Source organism: Scyliorhinus torazame, chromosome 3 (genome assembly GCF_047496885.1).
Source record: "Scyliorhinus torazame isolate Kashiwa2021f chromosome 3, sScyTor2.1, whole genome shotgun sequence".
NCBI classification, from domain to species: domain Eukaryota; kingdom Metazoa; phylum Chordata; class Chondrichthyes; order Carcharhiniformes; family Scyliorhinidae; genus Scyliorhinus; species Scyliorhinus torazame.
In genome coordinates, this window is record NC_092709.1 from 1,287,701 (window position 1) to 1,311,050 (window position 23,350).

Below are 23,350 nucleotides of genomic sequence, written 5' to 3' on the forward strand. Positions count from 1 at the left end.
TCCCGGGGCCTTCCCTGCCTGCATGTTCCCCAGCCCTTTGGTCACCTCGTCCACCCCAATTGTCGCCCCCAGGCCTGCCACCTCCTGCTCCTCCACCCTCGGGAACCTTAGTTGGTCCAGAAACTGCTGCATCCCCTCTTTTCCCTCCGGGGGTTGGGACCTATATAACCTCTCATAAAAGGTCTTAAACACCTCATTTATCTTCCCTGCTCTCCGCACCCTGGTTCCCATTTCATCCCTAACTCCCCCTATTTCCCTCGCCGCTGTCCTCTTTCGAAGCTGGTGGGCCAACAGGCGACTCGCCTTTTCCCCATATTCATATCTCATCCCCTGTGCCTTCCTCCACTGTGCCTCTGCCTTCCCTATGGTCAGCAGGTCAAACTCCATCTGAAGTCTTCGCCTCTCCCTATATAGTCCTTCGTCCGGGGCCTCCGCATATCTTTTATCCACACTCAAAATCTCTCCCTCTCTTTGGCCTCTGTTTTCCCCTTGTGAGCCCTGATGGAGATCAACTCTCCCCTGACCACCGCCTTCAGTGCTTCCCATACTACCTCCTCTCGGACCTCCCCATCATCATTAACCTCCAGGTACCTTTCGATACATCCCCGCACCCTTCCGCAAACTCCCTCATCCGCCAATAATCCCACATCCAGTCGCCAGAGTGGGCGCTGTTCCCTCTCCTAGTTCCGATCCACCCAATGCGGGGCATGGTCTGAAACAGCTATGGCCGAGTACTCCGTTCCTTCCACCCTCGAAATCAGTGACCTTCCCAAAATGAAGAAATCTATCCGGGAGTATACCTTATGGACATGGGAGAAAAAGGAGAACTCTTTGGCCAGCGGTCTAGCAAATCTCCACCTGTAGACAACGATGACTTAAAGATCAAAACCAAAGGCTCAGCAATCTCCTCCCTAGCTTCCCAGAGAATCCTATTTAAATCCCATCCGGCCCAGGGGACTTATCTATTTTCACTCTTTCCAGAATTGTTAACACCTCCTCCTTCTGAACCTCAAGCCCTTCTAGTCTAGTAGCCTGAATCTCTGTATTCTCCTCAACAACATTGTCTTTTTCCTGTGTGAATACTGATGAAAAATATTCATTTAGCACCTCTCCTATCTCCTTGAACTCCACGCACAACTTCCCACTACTGTCCTTGACTGGCCCTACTCTTACCCTAGTCATTCTTTTATTCCTGCCATATCTATAGAAAGCTTTACGGTTATCCTTGATCCTACCTGCCAAAGACTTCTCATGTCCCCGCCTGGCTCTTCTTAGCTCTCTCTTTAGGTCCTTCCTAGCTAACTTGTAATTCTCGAGCGCCTTAACTGAACCTTCATGTCTCATCTTTACATAAGCCTCCTTCTTCCTCTTGACAAGTGTTTCGACTGCTTTAGTAAACCACGGTTCCCTTGCTCGACCACTTCCTCCCTGCCTGACAGGTACATACTTTCAAGGACACGCAGTGGCTGTTCCTTGAACAAGCTCCACATTTCCATTGTGCCCATCCCCTGCAGTTTTCCTCTCCATCCGATGCATCCTAAGTCTTGCCTCATCGCATCATAATTGCCTTTCCCCCAGATATAACTCTTGCCCTGCGGTATATACCTATCCCTTTCCATCACTAAAGTAAACGTAATTGAATTGTGGTCACTATCACCAAAGTGCTCACCTACCTCCAAATCTAACACCTGTCCTGGTTCATTACCCAGTACCAAATCCAATATGGCCTCGCCTCTCGTTGGCCTATCTACGTACTGTATCAGGAAACCCTCCTGCACACATTGGACAAAAACGGACCCATCTAAAGTACTCGAACTATAGCGTTTCCAGTCAATATTTGGAAAGTTCAAGTCCCCCATAACAACTACCCTGTTGCTTTTGCTCCTATCCAGAATCATCTTTGTAATCCTTTCCTCTACATCTCTGGAACTTTTCGGAGGCCTGTAGAAAACCCCTAACAGGGTGACCTCTCCTTTCCTGTTTCTAACCTCAGCCTATACTACCTCCGTAGACGAGTCCTCATCAAACGTCCTTTCTGCCACCGTAATACTGTTCTTGACTAACAATGCCACCCCTCCCCCTCTTTTACCACCTCCCCTGAGCTTACTGAAATATCTAAACTCAGGCTCCTGCAACAACCATTCCTATCCCTGCTCTATCCATGTCTCTGAAATGGCCACAACATCGAAGTCCCAGGTACCAACCCATGCTGCAAGTTCACCCACCTTATTCCGGATGCTCCTGGCATTGAAGAAGACACACTTTAAACCACCTTCCTGCCTGCCGGTACACTCCTGCAACTTTCAAACCTTACTCATGACCTCACTACTCAACCTCCTGTATACTGGAGCTATAATTCAGGTTGCCAAGCCCCTGCTGAACTAGTTTAAACCCTCCCGAAGAGCATTAGCAAATTTCTCCCCCAGGATATTGGTACACCTCTGATCCAGGTGTAGACCATCCCGTTTGTAGAGGTCCCACCGACCCCAGAATGAGCCCCAATTATCCAGAAATCTGAAACCCTCCCTCCTGCACCATCCCTGTAGCCACGTGTTCAACTCCTCTCTCTCCCTATTCCTCGTCTCGCTAAAACGTGGCACGGGTAACAACCCAGAGATAATAACTCTGTTTGTCCTAGATCTAAGTTTCCACCCTAGCTCCCTGAGTTCCTGCCTTACATCCCTATCCCTTTTCCTACCTATGTTGTTGGTACCTATGTGGACCACGACTTGGGGCTGCTCCCCCTTCCCCTTAAGGATTCCGAAAACACGATCCGAGGCATCACGGACCTTGGCACCTGGGAGGCAACACACCAACCGCGAGTCTGTCTCGTTCCCACAGAATCTCCTATCTATCCCCCTAACTATGGAGTCTCCAATGACTAATGCTCTACTCCTCTCCCCCCTTCCCGTCTGAGCAACAGGGACAGACTCTGTGCCAGAGACCTGCACCCCATGGCTTACCCCTGGTAAGTCCCCCTCCCCCCAACAGTATCCAAAGCGGTATACTTGTTACTAAGGGGAACGACCACAGGGGATCCCTGTACTGACTGCTTCCTCCTAGCCCCTCTCACCATCACCCATCTATCTTGATTCTTCGGAGTAACTACATCCCTGAAGCTACTATCTATGACCAGCTCTGCCTCCCGAATGATCCGAAGTTCATCCAGCTCCAGTTCCCTAACACGGTTTCTGAGGAGCTGGAGATGGGTGCACTTCCCACAGATGAAATCAGCAGGGACACTGACGGCATCCCTCACCTCAAACATTCTGCAGGAGGAACGTTGCACTCCCTTCCCTGCCATCCTCTATAGGGGTTCACTCAACCACTTAGATTAAAGGAGGTGGAAGGGTGGGGGACAATACAAGTGTCGTGTCTAGGATTTAGAAACTGCCCAACTTAAATACAGGTAAAAATAAAACACTTAACCAGCAACCACTGCACCCCACATGAAAACAGCAATCAGCTGTTATGGGCCTGCGCAAACAATTTAAATCTTTCCTACTTACCCAGCAGTCACTCTGTCCTCACTCCGACTGGATGCAGCTGGAAACTCCCTACAGTAAGTTTTTAAAAAATTTACTCCCCTTCTCAGCAAGCACTCACTCAGCAACCACCGCACGATAACACCACAGGGAAAAGAAAAACTACTTACCAGTCATCAGTCAATCACTTACCTGCAGGCTGTTACGTCACAGTTCAACTTCTTTCTACTTCTACCTGCCTTCGAGCCTTCCTCTCGGCTGGGATCCTTACAGCGGTTGGTTTTTTTGGTTGGAGGAGGGGGTAGGGAGGGAAACACTGAAGAAGTGTTTCGGGTTCAAGTGTCACTTGACAACAGCTCCTCCACAAACCACCTTCAAGTTACGGTGACCACAATGCACATATGCAAATTTCCCCCGCAACAGCCAATCAGCAGCTCCACTCTACTGCTGGATGCTTGCCTTCACTTGAACAGCTAGGGTCACTTGCACAGGTGCACCTTCAAGTTTTGGTGACCACAATGCAAATTTCCCCCGCAACAGCCAATCAGCAGCTCCGCTCTACTGCTCTCTGCTGGCTCTTATGTATATTGAATGATGAATGCCACTTTCAGCAATTCTCCTGCCAATTTGCCTCTGATCGTGAACAAAATTGAACATTCCGTTTAGAAAATCTTGGTTTGTTTATTGGGCCGTTTCAGGTTGGGTGATACAGCCAATAACAATGTACCAAAAGCACATTTTACTGTTTTTCTCCGAACGGGAATGTTCTCTGTACAAGAATGAAGATTTCCAATTTCATACGCTCAAAGCCCTTTTGAGCCTGAACATTCGTACAATTAACGTGACCATTCAGCACTGCCATCGTAAACTTCATCAATTGTACATCTATTTCAAATCATCTGCAGCCAAGGAGATTACCACAAAGAAAGGCGGGTTTGACAGCTACTTTGTTAATAAGGATTTAATAAGTAGTTTAACTTACAGACTCCAACAACTCTTGTTGTTTAGATTTGAATCAGTACTTTCCTGCATCAGATGGAAACAAAATGCTGGAAAAGCTGAGCAGGTCAGGCAGCAGCTGTGAAGGCAGAAACTGTTCATGTTTCGACTCACATCATATTGGAATCGAAATGTTAACTCTGAGGAATTCTGAAGGAAACCAGTATTAATATTCTAAATGTCCTTTAAATCCAGTCACCAAAGAAACTTGAAATGTAACATTTCAATCAGGGAATAGTCACTCTATTAAGCTGTAGTGTTCATATTCGAGCTTAATCCCTGTATATTTCAGTTTGAACGCTCTCTGATCAGCTCTGCCGGATTGGCTGCTGCACAAGGCAGGGAATAAATGCATCAAGTGAGCTGCTGTCAGCTGAATCCGAAATCTCTGACAAAGTGTCTTGATGAAGTTAAACTTTCTGCAAAAATACTGTCATTGTTGGACTGCTGAATCGCATTTATATTGATCCTTTCTGACACTGTTAGTATCCCTCAGGGTGATGATGAATACTGGGTGCATAAGAGAAAGTCCGAGTTTAATCAAATCTGGGGCATTAAGGGTGGAGGTGCGAGTTGGCCGAGCAGATTGACAGCTGCAGGAATGAAGCGATGAATGACGGGTCCAAACAGCAGCTTATAGGTGTAGCCAGTAGCACAATAATACATCCCAAGACGTTTCAGCGCAGTGTGGTCAAGCAGAATTGGACACTGAGCCAAATAAAATGAAATTAGGTAAAATAACCAAAAGCTCAGTCTCGGTTTAAGCAACATTTTATATCAGGAAGCGAGCTGGAGAGGTCGAGGGAGGGAATTCCAGGGCTTGGCATGTCCGGAAGAGAGCTGGAGAGATCGAGGGAGGGAATTCCAGGGCTTGGCCATGGCTTTAGCTGCCTTCTTTCTGTCAATGGTCCAGTAATTAAAATTGGGTTGCTCAAGAGACGGAAATTAGTGAAGCTCACATTGACAAGGGGCTGGAGGAGAATACAGAGATGGGGCGTATTTGGAGGGATTTGAAAACAAGAATGTGAAATTTAAAATTCAGACATTGCTTAACACCGAGCCAATGAAGGTCAGCCTGCATCGGGGTGAGAGGTGGATAGGGTCAGTGCCGATTAGGACACAGGAAAGAGTTCTGGATGACCTTAAATGTACAGAGGGTAAAATGTGAGAGGCAAGTCAGGCATTTGATGGAATAGTTTTTTTTTTTATTAAATATTTTATTGAAAATTTTTGGTCAACCAACACAGTACATTGTGCATCCTTTACACAATATTATAACAACACAAATAACAATGACCTATTTTATAAACAAAAAATGAATAAATAATAAATAACAAAAATAAAAACTAGCCCTAATTGGCAACTGCCTTGTCACAAGTAACACTCTCCAAAAATATAATTTAACAGTCCAATATATAATTATCTGTAGCAACGACCTATACATACTATACAGTATATATTAACAACCCTGAGAGTCCTTCTGGTTCCTCCTCCCCCCCCCCCCCCCCCCCCCCCCCCCTCCCCCCCGATTCTGGGCTGCTGCTGCTGCCTTCTTTTTCCCATTCCGTCTATCTTTCTGCGAGGTATTCGACGAACGGTTGCCACCGCCTGGTGAACCCTTGAGCCGACCCCCTTAGGACGAACTTAATCCGCTCCAGCTTTATAAACCCCGCCATGTCATTTATCCAGGTCTCCACCCCCGGGGGCTTGGCTTCTTTCCACATTAGCAATATCCTGCGCCGGGCTACTAGGGACGCAAAGGCCAAAACATCGGCCTCTCTCGCCTCCTGCACTCCCGGCTCTTGTGCAACCCCAAATATAGCCAACCCCCCAGCTTGGTTCGACCCGGACTCCTACTACTTTTGAAAGCACCTTTGTCACCCCCATCCAAAACCCCTGTAGTGCCGGGCATGACCAAAACATATGGGTATGATTCGCTGGGCTTCTCGAGCACCTCGCACACCTATCCTCCACCCCAAAAAATTTACTGAGCCGTGCTCCAGTCATATGTGCCCTGTGTAATACCTTAAACTGAATCAGGCTTAGCCTGGCACACGAGGACGACGAGTTTACCCTGCTTAGGGCATCTGCCCACAGCCCCTCCTCGATCTCCTCCCCCAGCTCTTCTTCCCATTTCCCTTTTAGTTCATCTACCATAGTCTCCCCTTCGTCCCTCATTTCCCTATATATATCTGACACCTTACCATCCCCCACCCATGTCTTTGAGATCACTCTGTCCTGCACCTCTTGTGTCGGGAGCTGCGGGAATTCCCTCACCTGTTGCCTCGCAAAAGCCCTCAGCTGCATATACCTGAATGCATTCCCTTGGGGCAACCCATATTTCTCAGTCAGCGCTCCCAGACTCGCGAACTTCCCATCCACAAACAGATCTTTCAGTTGCGTTATTCCTGCTCTTTGCCACATTCCATATCCCCCATCCATTCCCCCCGGGGCAAACCTATGGTTGTTTCTTATCGGGGACCCCCCCAAGGCTCCAGTCTTTCCCCTATGCTGTCTCCACTGTCCCCAAATCTTCAGTGTAGCCACCACCACCGGGCTTGTGGTGTAGTTCCTCGGTGAGAACGGCAATGGGGCTGTCACCATAGCCTGTAGGCTAGTCCCCCTACAGGACGCCCTCTCTAATCTCTTCCACGCCGCTCCCTCCTCCTCTCCCATCCACTTACTCACCATTGAAGTATTAGCGGCCCAATAATACTCACTTAGGCTCGGTAGTGCCAGCCCCCCCCTATCCCTGCTACGCTGTAAGAATCCCTTCCTCACTCTCGGGGTCTTCCCGGCCCACACAAAACCCATGATGCTCTTTTCAATCCTTTTAAAAAAAGCCTTCGTAATCACCACCGGGAGGCACTGAAACACAAAGAGGAATCTCGGGAGGACCACCATCTTAACCGCCTGCACCCTCCCTGCCATTGACAGGGATACCATATCCCATCTCTTGAAATCCTCCTCCATCTGTTCCACCAACCGCGTTAAATTTAACCTATGCAATGTGCCCCAATTCTTAGCTATCTGGATCCCCAGGTAACGAAAGTCCCTTGTTACCTTCCTCAACGGTAGGTCCTCTATTTCTCTACGCTGCTCCCCTGGATGCACCACAAACAACTCACTTTTCCCCATGTTCAATTTATACCCTGAAAAATCCCCAAACTCCCCAAGTATCCGCATTATTTCTGGCATCCCCTCCGCCGGGTCCGCCACGTATAGTAGCAAATCGTCCGCATACAAAGATACCCGGTGCTCTTCTCCTCCCCTAAGTACTCCCCTCCACTTCTTGGAACCCCTTAACGCTATCGCCAGGGGCTCAATCGCCAGTGCAAACAATAATGGGGACAGAGGGCATCCCTGCCTTGTCCCTCTATGGAGCCGAAAATATGCAGAGCCCCGTCCATTCGTGACCACGCTCGCCACTGGGGCCCTATACAACAGCTGCACCCATCTAACATACCCCTCTCCAAAACCAAATCTCCTCAACACCTCCCACAAATAATCCCACTCCACTCTATCAAATGCTTTCTCGGCATCCATCACCACTACTATCTCCGTTTCTCCCTCTGGTGGGGCCATCATCATTACCCCTAACAACCTCCGTATATTCGTGTTCAGCTGTCTCCCCTTCACAAACCCAGTTTGGTCCTCGTGGACCACCCCCGGGACACATTCCTCTATTCTCATTGCCATTACCTTGGCCAGGACCTTGGCATCTACATTTAGGAGGGAAATAGGTCTATAGGACCCGCATTGTAGCGGGTCCTTTTCCTTCTTTAAGAGAAGCGATATCGTTGCTTCAGACATAGTCGGGGGCAGTTGTCCCCTTTCCTTTGCCTCATTAAAGGTCCTCGTCAGTACTGGGGCGAGCAAGTCCACATATTTTCTATAGAATTCGACTGGGAATCCATCCGGTCCCAGGGCCTCTCCCGCCTGCATGCTCCTAATTCCTTTCACCACTTCTTCTACCTCGATCTGTGCTCCCAGTCCCACCCTTTCCTGCTCTTCCACCTTGGGAAATTCCAGCCGATCCAAGAAGCCCATCATTCTCTTCCTCCCATCCGGGGGTTGAGCTTCATATAATTTTTTATAAAATGTCTTGAACACTCCATTCACTCTCTCCGCTCCCCGCTCCATCTCTCCTTCCTCATCCCTCACTCCCCCTATTTCCCTCGCTGCTCCCCTTTTCCTCAATTGGTGTGCCAGCAACCTGCTCGCCTTCTCCCCATATTCGTACTGTACACCCTGTGCCTTCCTCCATTGTGCCTCTGCAGTGCCTGTAGTCAGCAAGTCAAATTCTACATGTAGCCTTTGCCTTTCCCTGTACAGTCCCTCCTCCGGTGCTTCCGCATATTGTCTGTCCACCCTCAAAAGTTCTTGCAGCAACCGCTCCCGTTCCTTACTCTCCTGCTTCCCTTTATGTGCCCTTATTGATATCAGCTCCCCTCTAACCACCGCCTTCAACGCCTCCCAGACCACTCCCACCTGGACCTCCCCATTATCATTGAGTTCCAAGTACTTTTCAATGCACCCCCTCACCCTTAGACACACCCCCTCATCTGCCATTAGTCCCATGTCCATTCTCCAGGGTGGGCGCCCTCCTGTTTCCTCCCCTATCTCCAAGTCCACCCAGTGTGGAGCGTGATCCGAAATGGCTATAGCCGTATACTCCGTTCCCCTCACCTTCGGGATCAATGCCCTACCCAGCACAAAAAAGTCTATTCGCGAGTAGACTTTATGGACATAGGAGAAAAACGAGAACTCCTTACTCCTAGGTCTGCTAAATCTCCACGGGTCTACACCTCCCATCTGCTCCATAAAATCTTTAAGTACCTTGGCTGCTGCCGGCCTCCTTCCAGTCCTGGACTTCGACCTATCCAGCCCTGGTTCCAACACCGTATTAAAATCTCCCCCCATTATCAGCTTTCCCATCTCTAGGTCCGGAATGCGTCCTAGCATCCGCCTCATAAAATTGGCATCATCCCAGTTCGGGGCATATACGTTTACCAAAACCACTGTCTCCCCCTGTAGTTTGCCACTCACCATCACGTATCTGCCCCCGTTATCCGCCACTATAGTCTTTGCCTCGAACATTACCCGCTTCCCCACTAATATAGCCACCCCCCTGTTTTTCGCATCTAGCCCCGAATGGAACACCTGCCCCACCCATCCTTTGCGTAGCCTAACCTGGTCTATCAGTTTCAGGTGCGTTTCCTGTAACATAACCACATCTGCCTTCAGTTTCTTAAGGTGTGCGAGTACCCGTGCCCTCTTTATCGGCCCGTTCAGCCCTCTCACGTTCCACGTGATCAGCCGAGTTGGGGGGCTTCCTACCCCCCCCCCCCCCTTGTCGATTAGCCATCACCTTTTTCCAGCTCCTCACCCGGTTCCCACGCAGCTGTATCTCCCCCAGGCGGTGTCCCCCCGCCCATCCTCTCCCATACCAGCTCCCCCCTCTCCCCAGCAGCAGCAACCCAGTAATTCCCCCCTCCCACCCCCCCCCCGCTAGATCCCCCGCTAGCGTAATTACTCCCCCCATGTTGCTCCCAGAAGTCAGCAAACTCTGGCTGACCTCGGCTTCCCCCCGTGACCTCGGCTCGCACCGTGCGACGCCCCCTCCTTCCTGCTTCTCTATTCCCGCCATGATTATCATAGCGCGGGAACTAAGCCCGCGCTTCTCCCTTGGCCCCGCCCCCAATGGCCAACGCCCCATCTCCTCCACCTCCCCTCCTCCCCCCATCACCACCTGTGGGAGAGAGAAAAGTTACCGCATCGCAGGATTAGTACATAAAACCCCTCTTTGCCCCCCACATTCGCCCCACCACTTTGTTCGAACGTTCTTTTTAATAACCCGCTCATTCCAGTTTTTCTTCCACAATAAAAGTCCACGCTTCATCCGCCGTCTCAAAGTAGTGGTGCCTCTCTCGATATGTGACCCACAGTCTTGCCGGTTGCAGCATTCCAAATTTTATCTTCTTTTTATGAAGCACCGCCTTGGCCCGATTAAAGCTCGCCCTCCTTCTCGCCACCTCCGCACTCCAGTCTTGATAAACGCGGATCACCGCGTTCTCCCATTTACTACTCCGAGTTTTCTTCGCCCATCTAAGGACCATTTCTCTATCCTTAAAACGGAGGAATCTCACCACTATGGCTCTGGGAATTTCTCCTGCTCTCGGTCCTCGCGCCATCACTCGGTATGCTCCCTCCACCTCCAACGGACCTGCCGGGGCCTCCGCTCCCATTAACGAGTGCAGCATCGTGCTCACATATGCCCCGACGTCCGCTCCCTCCACACCTTCAGGAAGACCAAGAATCCTCAGGTTGTTCCTCCTTGCGTTGTTTTCCAGTGCCTCCAACCTTTCCACACATTGTTTCTGATGTGCCTCCTGCGTCTCCGTCTTCACCACCAGGCCCTGTATATCGTCCTCATTCTCGGCTGCCTTTGCCTTCACGACCCGAAGCTCCCGCTCCTGGGTCTTTTGTTCCTCCTTTAGCCCTTCGATCGCCTGTAGTATCGGGGCCAACAGCTCTTTCTTCATTTCCTTTTTGATCTCTTCCACAAAGCATTTCAAGAACTCTTGTTGTTCAGGGCCCCATGTTAAACTGCCACCTTCCGACGCCATCTTGGTTTTTGCTTGCCTTCCTTGCCGCTGTTCTAAAGGATCCACTGCAATCTGGCCACTTCCCTCTCCTTTTTCCATCCGTATCCAGGGGGGATTCCCTTCTGGTTTACCGCACAGTGTTTTTAGCCGTCAAAATTGCCGTTGGGGCTCCTATCAAGAGCCCAAAAGTCCGTTTCACAGGGAGCTGCCGAAATGTGCGACTCAGCTGGTCATTGCCGCACCCGGAAGTCTTTGATGTAATAGTTAAGCATAGAGATACCAAAGGCATAAATGAAGGTTTCAGCAGCTGATGAACCAAGACAGATGGTGCAATGGGGCCGGATGGAGATAAAGAACAAAGAAGAATAGAGCACAGGAACAGGCCCTTTGGCTCTCCAAGTCTGTGCCAATCATGATGCTCTAATTAAAAAAAACCTTCTGCCCCTTGGTCCGTATCCCTCTGTTTCCTCCCTGTTCATGTACCCATCCAGATGCCGCTTAATGAGTTTCTTGATGGCAGTATGAGTATGTGGTCAGAGCTCATCTTAGGATCCAATATGATACGAATGTCACAAACTGCCTGGTTGAGCCTCTGGCAGTGAGGAGGGAGAGGGATAGTGTCGCTGGTTAGGGAACTGACCTTGTGGCTTTGGTGCTTCCAACATTTAGTTGGCAGAAATTTCTGCTCAGCTGGTACCGGATGTCAGATAGCCAGTTCCAAGGCAATGGAGTATTGGAAAAAGATGATGGTGAAATCAATAGGATCCCTATAGTGTAGGAAGCCATTCGGCCTATTGAGCCGGCCCTCTGAAAGAGCACCCTACCTAGGCCCACTTCTCCGCCCTATTCCTGTAACTCCGCGCGTTGATCATGGCCAGTCCACCTAACCCGCACATCTTTGGACTGTGGGAGGAAACCGGAGCACCCGGAGGAAATCCACGCACACACGGGGAGGATGTGCAGACTCCGCACAGACAATGACCCAAACCGGGAATCGAACCCAGATCCTGACACATTTGATTTGGTTTGATTTATTGTCACATGTCCGAAGTACAGTGAAAAGTATTTTTCTGCGGCCAAGGGAATGTACACAGTACGTACATAGTAGACAAAAAAAGAATAAACAACAGAGAACATTGACAAATGGTACATCGACAAAGTGATTGGTTACGGTGCGGAACAAGGAGCCAAACAAAGCAAATACATGAGCAAGAGCAGCATAGGGCGTCGTGAATAGTGTTCTTACAGGGAATAGATAAGTCCAAGGGGGAGTCGTTGAGGAATTTTGTAGCTGTGGGGAAGAAGCTGTTCCTATGTCTGGATGTACGAGTCTTCAGACTTCTGTACCTTCTGCCTGATGGAAAGGTCTGGAAGAAGGGGCAAAGCCTGGGTGGGAGGGGTCTCTGACAATGCTGTCTGCCTTCCTGAGGCAGCGGGAGGTGTAGATAGAATCAATGTGGGGGTGGCAAGTTTGAGAGATGCATTGGGCTGAGGTCACCACAGTCTCCAGTTTCTTGCGATCTTGGACCGAGCAGCTGCCATACCAGGCTGTGATGCAGCCGGATAGGATGCTCTGTATCGCACATCTGTAGAAGTTTGAGAGAGTTGATGCAGACATGCCAAATTTCTTTGGCTTCCGCAGGAAGTAGAGACGTTGTTGGGCTTTCTTGACTGTTGCATCAACATGAGTGGACCAGGACAGACTGTTGGTGATGGTGACCCCCAGGAACTTAAAGCTATCGACTAACTCCACTTCGGAGCCATTGATGCAGACGGGAGTGTGTGTCGTGCTGAGCTTCCTGAAGTCGATGATCAGTTCCTTGGTCTTTCCAACATTTGGAGAGTGCTTGTTTTCGGTACACCTTGCAACCAAGTGATTTATCTCCATCCTGTAGTCTGATTCATCGTTGTTTGAGATGTGGCCCATCACAGTCGTATCATCCGCAAACGTATAGATTGAGTTGGAGTTAAATCTTGCCACACAGTCATGGGTGTATAGGGAGTACAGTAGAAGACTGAGCACACATCCTTGTGGGCCCCGGTGTTGAGAACTATTGTTGCCTATCCTGACAGATTGCGGTCTGTTGGTGAGGAAGTCGAGGATCCAGCTGCACAGGGAGGGGGCAAGTCCAAGATTGCGGAGTTTGGTTATTAATCTTGTTGGGATAATAGTGTTGAAGGCGGAGCTGCAGTATATGAACAGCAGTCTTACATAGGTGTCCTTGTTGTCGAGGTGTTCGAGTGTTGATTGCAGAGCTAGGGAGATAGCATCTGCTGTGGACCTGTTGCGGTGATAGGCAAACTGCAGTGGACCGAGACCGTCTGGGAGGCTGGCAGCGATCCGTCTCATGACTAGCCGCTCGAAGCATTTCATGATAACACGTCAGGGCCACCGGTTGGTAGTCGTTGAGGCAGGCTACCTTGTTCTTCTTTGGTACTGGTATTATGGTGGCCTTCTTGAAGGAGGTGGGGACCTCAGAGCGGAGGTGGTGAAGATATCTGCGAATACACTTGCCAGCTGGTCTGCGCAGGCTCTGAGTGCTCGCCCAGGGACTCCGTCGGGGCCCATCACTTTCCGCGGATTCACTTACAAGAAGGCAGCTCTTATCTCTGAGGCTGTTATAGTGGGTATGGGTGTGCCCAGGGCTGTTTGGGGGGGGGGCTCTGATACATTGGCTGACTAATCAAAGCGGGCATGAACTTGTTCAGATCATCAGGTAGGGATGCTCCAGCCCCAGAGATTCCACCTGGCCTTGCTTTATAGCCTGTGATCTTGTGTAGGCCCTGCCATAGTCGTCGTGGGTTAGTGTCGTTGGCCTGGGACTCTAGTTTGATGCGATATTGTCTTTTGGCGTCCCTGATGGCTTTTCGTACGTCGTACCTGGATTTCTTAGGTCAGGGTCGTCAGACTTGAACGCCTCCAGTGGGAGGGAGGGAGGTGGTGTTGCCATGGGGTCTTCTGCTTGTCCCTCTGGCGGAACAGGGTCTTTGTAATGACCAGGCCATGTTCTAAACATTTTGTCAGGAGGAGGACTCCATTGGCATTTGTTTTCTGCACTCCTTCCCTTTCTAACACACCTTACCAAAGGCTTGACTCTAGCATTGAGGTCGCCGAGGAGAATCAGCTTGTCTTCCTTTTGGATGCGGGACAGCGATGGGCTGAGGCTGGAGTAGAATGCTTCTTTTGTCTCACCCGTTGCATCTAATGTTAGGGCGTGGGCACTGATGGCTGTGATGTGCTGTTTCTCGGCCCGGGTGAGTCGTAGGATCATGAGCCGTTCGTCCACCCCGCAGGGGGGCTAATTGAGACCTCTGACCAACTTGCTTTTATGGCGAAGCCGACCGTGTTGAAATGGCAACTTCTTCTGGTTTGCCTTTCCACGGGAAGGTGTATCTGTCACCTTGTTCTTCAAGCTGGCCATCTCCTGCCAGTCGTATCTCGCTCAGGGTGGCGATGTCAATGTTGTGGTTATTTTGACGGTATGATGAACACGTCTGTTGCCTGCCACTGGCCGTTGCAATATGGTAATCCTTCGTTTTTGTCTTCATCACAGAATACAGTGCAGAAGAGGCCCTTCAGCCCATCGATTGTCCCAACGCATGTAAAACACCTGACCTGCCCACCTAATCCCATTTGCCGGCAGTTGGCCAATAGCTTTGAATGTTAAGACCTGCCAAGTGCTCACCCAGGTATTTTTTAAAGGATGTGAGGCAACCCGCCTCTACCACCCTCCCAGGCAGCGCAGCGCGTTCCAGACCCTCACCACCCTCTGGGTAAAAAAAGATTTTCCTCCAATCTCCCCTAAACCTCCCGCCTCCCACCATGAACCTGCGATTCCTCATGACTGACTCTTCAACTAAGGGGAACAGCTGCTCCCTATCCACCCTGTCCATGCCCCTCATAATCTTGTCCACCTCGATCAGGTCGCCCCTCAGTCTTCTCTGCTCCAGGGAAAACAACCCAAGCCCATCCAACCTCTCTTCATAACTGAAATGTTCCATCCCAGGCAACATCCTGGTGAATCTCCTCTGCACCCCCTCCAGTGCAATCACATCCTTCCTATAATGTGGCGACCAGAATTGCACACAGTACTCCAGCTGTGGCCTCACCAAAGTTCTATACAACTCCAGCATGACCTCCCTGCTTTTGTAATCTGTGCCTCGATTAATAAAGGCAAGTGTCCCATATGCGCTTTACATCACCATTTAACCTGCCCTTCTGTCTTCAGAGATCAAACAGGCCAATGTCCATTTGTTCCTCAGAACTCCCCAATATCAGGTCATTTATTGAATGCTTCCTTGTCAAATTAATCTTTCCAAAGTGTATCACCTCACACTTTTCAAGGTTATGTTATCTTTAACTTCCTTGCTTAGCAATGGATGTTTTCCTCCCTCTTACTCTTTCTCTTTCTTCCTCTTTGGAATATATTTTAGTTGGAAGGAATTGAATATTTCATGGGTATAGCGCACAAAGACTCACGAGAGACGAATAGAGATGAAGTCGATGAGGCTTTATTAAGCGTGACTTGTTCCCCGCAGTTCAGCAACAGACTGGCCTGTGGGGGAGAACTCCTGGTTCTTATACTCCGCCTTCAGGGCGGAGCTAGGGATTAACAGCCAACCAGGACCCGGGATCTGTCAGCCAATGACATCACGGCTTCACAGTCCCACATGACCCCTAATGCATAATTCCACATTCACCCCTTGTTAAAAATGAACCCGGCGGGGTGGTGCTTCGCATGGTGGTAGGGGTTTACAAGGCTGGTCCTGGGAGGAAAAAAAACTTTTGCATGTCAGCACAGTGCCCTACACTGGGCTATGTACAGGGTTTTTTTTTTTGTTTTGAACTATTTACAGTATTCGTAAGAGGGAAAAAAAAAGGAAAAAAAATTCTCGTGAAAGTCCACAACATTCTAGTGTTACACCAATGCCACGAGTCGGTCGGGCAGTCTGGTTGTCCTTGTCGATCGCCTCAGCCCCGGTGGTGGTGGTGCTTGTTCCAGTGTTGCCGTCTCCGGGAGCTTTACGGTGTCTGCTTCTGCTTCACTCCTGGTCGGACATGGGAGGAGGACCGATCCTCCCGGGAAGGGGGCGGTCGCGGGGTGCGCCGGTGGCAGGGAGGGGGTGATTGGTGTCGGGGGGGTGTGCGTGTTGCCGGCGGGCACCAGGTCTCGCAGGGAGACCGTGTCCTGTCGGCCGTCGGGGTACGCCACGTAGGCGTACTGCGGGTTCGCGTGGAGGAGGTGAACCCTCTCGACCAACGGGTCCGACTTGTGCGCCCGCACATGTTTCCAGAGCAAGATGGGTCCTGGGGCCGCCAGCCAGGTCGGCAGCGACGTTCCAGAGGAGGACTTCCTGGGGAAGACAATGAGGCGCTCATGAGGCGTTTGATTAGTGGTAGTACACAACAGCGACCGGATGGAGTGGAGAGCGTCCGGGAGGACCTCCTGCCACCGTGAAACTGGGAGATCCCTGGACCGTAGGGCCAGTAGGACGGTCTTCCAGACCATGCCGTTCTCCCTCTCTACTTGCCCGTTCCCCCGGGGGTTGTAGCTGGTCGTCCTGCTCGAGGCTATACCCTTGCTGAGCAGGAACTGGCGCAGCTCGTCACTCATGAAGGAGGACCCCCTGTCGCTATGGATATATGCGGGGCAAACGAACAGTGTGAATATGGTGTTAAGGGCTTTAATAACTGTGGCCGCTGTCATGTCGGGGCAGGGGATGGCGAAAGGGAAACGAGAGTACTCGTCCACCACGTTCAGGAAGTATGTGTTGCGGTCGGTGGAGGGGAGGGGCCCTTTGAAATCCAGACTGAGGCGTTCAAAGGGACAGGAAGCCTTGATCAGGTGCGCTCTATCCGGCCTGAAAAAGTGCGGTTTGCACTCTGCGCAGATGTGGCAGTTCCTGGTGACTGTACGGACCTCCTCCACGGAGTAGGGGAGGTTGCGGGACTTTATAAAATGGTAGAACCGAGTGACCCCCGGGTGGCAGAGGTCCTCGTGGAGGGTTTGGAGACGGTTAATTTGTGCGTTGGCACATGTGCCGCAGGATAGGGCATCGGACGGCTCGTTCAGCTTTCCGGGACGGTACAAGATCTCATAGTTGAAGGTGGAGAGCTCGATCCTCCACCTTAAGATCTTGTCATTTTTAATTTTGCCCCGCTGTGCATTATCGAACATGAAAGCTACTGACCGTTGGTCAGTGAGGAGAGTGAATCTCCTGCCGGCCAGGTAATGCCTCCAATGTCGCACAGCTTCCACTATGGCTTGGGCTTCCTTTTCCACTGAGGAGTGGTGGATTTCTGAGGCGTGGAGGGTTCAGGAGAAAAAGGCCACGGGTCTGCCCGCTTGGTTAAGGGTGGCCGCTAGAGCTACGTCGGAGGCGTCGCTCTCGACCTGGAAGGGGAGGGACTCGTCGATGGCGCGCATCGTGGCCTTTGCGATATCCGCTTTGATGCGGCTGAAGGCCTGGCAAGCCTCTGTCGACAGAGGGAAGGTCGTGGTCTGTATTAGGGGGCGGGCCTTGTCTGCGTACTGGGGGGCCCACTGGGCGTAATATGAAAAGAACCCCAGGCAGCGTTTTAGGGCTTTTGAGCAGTGAGGGAGGGGAAATCCCATGAGGGGGCGCATACGTTCGGGGTCGGGGCCTATTATCCCATTGCGCACTACATATCCCAAGATGGCTAGCCGGTTTGTGCTAAAAACGCACTTGTCCTCGTTGTGAGGTTCAAGGCTTTAGCGGTCTGGAGGAATTTTTGGAGGTTGGCGTCGTGGTCCTGCTGATCGTGGCCGCAGATGGTTACGTTGTCGAGATACGGGAACGTGGCCTGCAACCCGTGTTGATCAACCATTTGGTCCATCTCTCGTTGGAAGACCGAGACCCCGTTTGTGACGCCAAATGGAACCCTTAGGAAGTGGTATAATCGCCCGTCTGCCTCGCAGGCTGTGTACTTGCGGTCACTTGGGCGGATGGGGAGCTGATGGTAGGCGGACTTGAGGTCCACGATGGAGAAGACCTTATATTGGGCAATCCGATTGACCATGTCGGATATGCGGGGGAGAGGGTACGCACCTAGCTGTGTGTACCTGTTGATGGTCTGGCTATAGTCTATGACCATCCTTTGCTCCTCCCCTGTCTTTACTACTACCACCTGTGCTCTCCAGGGACTATTGCTGGCCTGGATTATGCCTTCCTTCAGTAGCCGCTGGACTTCGGACCGAATGAATGTCCGGTCCTGGGCGCTGTACCGTCTGCTCCTAGTGGCGACGGGTTTGCAATCCGGGGTGAGGTTTGCAAATCAGGATGGGGGCTCAACCTTGAGGGTTGCGAGGCCGCAGATAGTGAGTGGGGGTATTGGGCCGCCGAATTTGAAGGTTAGGCTCTGCAGGTTGCACTGGAAGTCTAATCCCAGGAATGTGGGCGCGCAGAGTTGGGGAAGGACGTAGTTTTTAAACTCCCTCCCTTGCACCGTGAGGGTCACTATACAGAAGCCTTTGATCTGTACGGAGTGGGATCCTGCAGCTAGGGAAATCTTTTGCGCACTGGGATGGATGGTCAAGAAACAGCGTCTTACCGTGTCGGGGTGGATGAAGCTTTCTGTGCTCCTGGAGTCGACCAGGCATGGTGTCTCGTGCCCGTTGATCAGCACCGTTGTTGTCGTCGTCTGGAGCGTCCGGGGCCGTGCTTGGTCCAGCGTCATTGAGGCCAGACGTGGTTGTAGTGCTTCAGCGTCTTCCTCGAACCCCGTTGAGCCGTCGATGCTGGGGTCCATTGTTGCCGTCCAAGATGGCGGCGGGGGTGGACAAAATGGCCGCCCCCATGCGTCGCACAGGGCTGGGGGGTCCCAAGATGGCGGCGCCCCTCCTCCCCTCGTGGTGGCCGGGACCCAAAATGGCGGCGCCTGCGGGTCGCACATGGGGCGCTGGGGGGGTTGGGGAGCGTTTGAAACGCGCAGGACTCCTTGTTCTCCGGGGACAGCGGTGGCCGGGACCCAAAATGGCTGCGCCTGCGGGTCGTACATGGGGCGCTGGGGGGGTTGGGGAGCGTTAGAAACACGCAGGACTCCTTCTTCTCCGGGGACAGCGGCGACCTCCCGGGACCGGCACACAGCCGCGAAATGGCCCTTTTTCCCGCAGCTCTTGCAAATCGCTGCGCGGGCCGGGCAGCGCTGCCGGGGGTGTTTCGCCTGGCCGCAGAAATAGCAGCGGGCCCCCCCGGGACGACTTGGCGTCTGAACCGCGCAAGCCTGTGGGGTGTGGGGGTTTGTCGCGACGGGGGTCCACGGAGCCCAAGGGGCTGCCACGCGGTCGGGGCCATACGCGCGGGCGTTTCGCGCGGCCACATCTAGGGAGGCTGCAAGGGCCCGTGCCTCAGAGTCCTCGCGACTCTTTTTCTAAAAGTCTTTGGTGGATTTGGGGAGAGTTCATACCTGCCACAAAAGCATCGCAAATTAACATGTCCGTGTGTTCAATCGTGTTTACCGGCGGGCAGCTGCAGGCCCGTCCCAAAATTAGCAGCGCGGCGTAGAATTCGTCTAGCGATTCTCCGGGACTTTGCCGTCTCATTGCGAGTTGGTAGCGTGCGTAGATCTGGTTCACTGGGCGAACATAGATGCTCTTTAGTGCTGCGAACGCCGTCTGGAAATCCTCTGCGTCTTCGATGAGAGGGAAAATTTCCGGGCTTACCCTCGAGTGCAGGACCTGTAGTTTCTGGTCTTCTGTGACCCGGCCGGGGGCCGTTCGGAGGTATGCTTCGAAACAAGTCTGCCAGTGTTTAAAAACTGCTGCTGAGTTCACTGCGTGGGGGCTGATCCTCAGGCATTCGGGATGATCCTGAGCTCCATAGTCCTTTAAGCACTCTTAATAAATTGTAGCGCACAAAGACTCACGAGAGACGAATAGAGATGAAGTTGATGAGGCTTTATTAAGCGTGACTTATTCCCCGCAGTTCAGCAACAGACTGGCCTGCGGGGGAGAACTCCTGGTTCTTATACTCAGCCTTCAGGGCGGAGCTAGGGATTAACAGCCAACCAGGACCCGGGATCTGTCAGCCAATGACATCACGGCTTCACAGTCCCACATGACCCCTAATGCATACTACCACATTGGGGACATAGGAACTCTGAGCAGAAGTCGGCAATTCAGTCCTTCGAGCCTGCTCCGAATCAGATCATGGCTGATCTCTTCCTGTCTCAAATCCACCTCCCTGCCTGTTCCCCAAATCCCTTTCACCCGTTTTTGTTATCAAAAATATATCTACCTCCTTGAAACCATTTAATGATTCAAATTCCACCGTACTATGGGGCAGCGAGTTCCACAAATTCACCCCCTTCTGCGAGAAGTAGTTCCTCCACATCTCAGTTCTAAATCTACCGCCCCTCAACTTATGTCTGCGACCTCTTGTTCCAGATTGCCCCACAAGGGGGAGCATTTAGTCCACGTTTACTTTACCAATCCTTTTTAGTATTTTATATACTTCGATCAGATCCCCTCATTCTTGTAAACTCCAGCGAGTATAAGCCCAAACTGTTTCATCTCTCCTCCCACGTCAACCCTTTCATCCCGGGAACCAATCTGGTGACCCTCCTCTGAACCGCCTCCAGTGCCACCCCATCCTTCCTCAAATAAGGAGACCAAAACTGGACACAATACTCCAGATGTGGTCTCACCCACACCCTATACAATTGCAACAACACTTCTCTACTTTTATACTCCAGTCCTTTTACAATAAATGCTAACATTCCATTTGCCTTTCTAATTACATGCTGTACCGGCAAACCGACTTTCTGTGATTCATGAACAAAGACGCCCAAGTGCCTCTGCCAGGGGCATGTGGAATCTGCTTTCCTTTAAGATAATTTTCCTGACTATATTTTTTCATCCAAAATGGATAACCTCACTCATCCACATTAAACTCCATCTGCCAAATTTTGGCCCAATCTCCTAGCCTATTTAGATCCGTCTGTAAAATCTGTATCTCCTCTTCACTGCCTGCATTCCCACCTATTTTAGTATCATCCACAAATTTTGCTATGTTACACTGTGTCTCTGCTTGCAGATCATTCACATAGATTGTGAACAGCTGAGGTCCGAGGACTGACCCCTGCGGCACCCCGCTAGTTACCGTTCACCAGCCAGAGAAGGACCCATTTAACCCCACCCTCTGCTTTCTGACAGTCAGCCAATCCTCAATCTAATCTAGTATTCTAACCCCAACCCTCTGCGATCTCACCTTCTGGTTCAATCTTTTATGCGCACCTTGTCAAAAGTCTTCTGGAAGTCTAGATATACCACATCCACAGGTTCCCCATTACCCATCTTGCTGGTTACGTCCTCAAAGAACTCAATCAACTGCCACTGCTCATCAACTGTCTTCCTGCCCATTTCACTCGGGCCAAGTCTGTCCTCATGCCTATGTAATTTGCTTTTGTTTAACTGCAGACCGCGAATGTGGGACTCCAGTTTCTTCCCGAGAGGATCCATTACTTTGAGGTCATTAATTAATACCTCCTCATTGAACAATAGCAAATTCAGAGTAGCCTGCTTCCTGGTTTGTTCCACAACATAAGACGTAGGAGCGGAAGTAAGGCCATTTGGCCCATTGAGTCCACTCCATCATTCAATCATGGCTGATTTTAACTCCATTTACCCGCTCTCTCTCCATAGCCCTTAATTCCTCGAGAAATCAAGAATTTATCAACTTCTGTCTTAAAGACACTCAACGTCCCGGCCTCCACCGCCCTCTGGCAATGAATTCCACAGACCCACCACTCTCTGGCTGAAGACATTTCTCCTCGTTTCTGTTTTAAAGTGACTCCCTTTTATTCTAAGACTGTGCCCCCGGGTCCTAGTCTACCCTGCTAATGGAAACAACTTCCCTACGTCCACCCTATCTAAGCCATTCATTATCTTGTAAGTTTCTATTAGATCTCCCCTCAACCTCCTAAACTCCAATGAGCATATGGGTGACACAGTGGTTAGCAGCTCCAGGGTCCCGGATTCAATTCCGGCCTTGGGTAACGATCTGTGTGGAGTTTGCAAGTTCTCCCCGTGTCTGCGTGGGTTTCCTCCGGGTGCTCCGGTTTTCTCCCACAGTCCAAAGATGTGCAGGTTAGGTGGATTGGCCATGCTAAATTGCCCATTAGTGTCCAAAAGGTTAGGTAGGGTTACTGGGTTATAGGGATAGGGCGGAGGCATGGGCTAAAGTAGGGTGCTCTTTCCAAGGTCTGGTGCAGACTCGATGGCCTGAATGGCCGCCGCCTTCACTGTAAATGCTATGATTCCATGATTGCTCCAAGAAAAAATCTTTAATACGTTCAATAAACTCTCCCTCGAGGCTACCCTTGCTAATTTGATTAATCCAGTCAGTATACATATTAAAATCAATGATTTTAGTTTAGACGGGCAGCATGGTCGACGCAGGCTTGGAGGGCCGAAGGGCCTGTTCCAGTGCTGTACTTTTTTTTGTTCCCTTTGTTCACCCATGATTATTGTCATTCGGTTCTTAGAAGCCTCCAATATTTGCTGGTTTACACTGTGCCCCACTACGGGATTACTGATTTGGAGATTACTCCCACCAGGAACTTCTTTCCTTTGTTGTTTCTTCTTTCTAACCAGACTGATTCCACGTTTTGATCTCCAGTGCCGACATCATTCCTCAGTACAGCACTGATCCCTTCCTTTACCACCTCCTACACCCCACCTCCTTTTTCCCTCTGTCCAGATGCCTCTCACTCTTTTGGTTCGTTATTATCACCAATATTGGACAGGAATCTGGTTTGCTGATGTGAGACATGAGCAGAAATGGAAGTAGAGGGGAAACAACAATTAAAAGACATGAAGAATAATGTGTTTTCAGATTAACCTTAGACCTTGCCTCACTTAGTTGTCCTGAATAAACATATTGATGTCCGAGCAGTTATCTTGTGAAATCGCTCACGGTGAAGTATCAAGTAGAATAACTGAAGTCTGGCTGGGTGTAAGTTCTTATGTGAAATGCACGTTTATCTTTAAGACTTTTTCAACTAGAGATGGATGTTTAATTCTTAACATGGCATTTAGGTGAGAAATTAATCGATTCTTATTGCTTTGTTAAAGTTGTAAACAACTCTTTAAGGTTTTCCAGGCTGCAATATTATCTGCAAAATGTTTTGGCCTGACTACAAAGTCATTCTTGCTTTAGAAAATAGACTTCACCAGTTATTATATTTAAACAGCAAATGCTGGGAAAATGCTGACAATGTTTCTGATGTAGACTATT

General features: G+C 50.6%; 1 protein-coding gene across 3 annotated transcripts in view; it reads left to right on the forward strand.

Moving 5' to 3' along the window:
- Positions 1-23,350, forward strand: part of LOC140408242 (polycomb group RING finger protein 3) — a 942,343-nt gene that overhangs the window by 204,354 nt on the left and 714,639 nt on the right. The gene's annotated exons all lie outside the window — the stretch shown is intronic.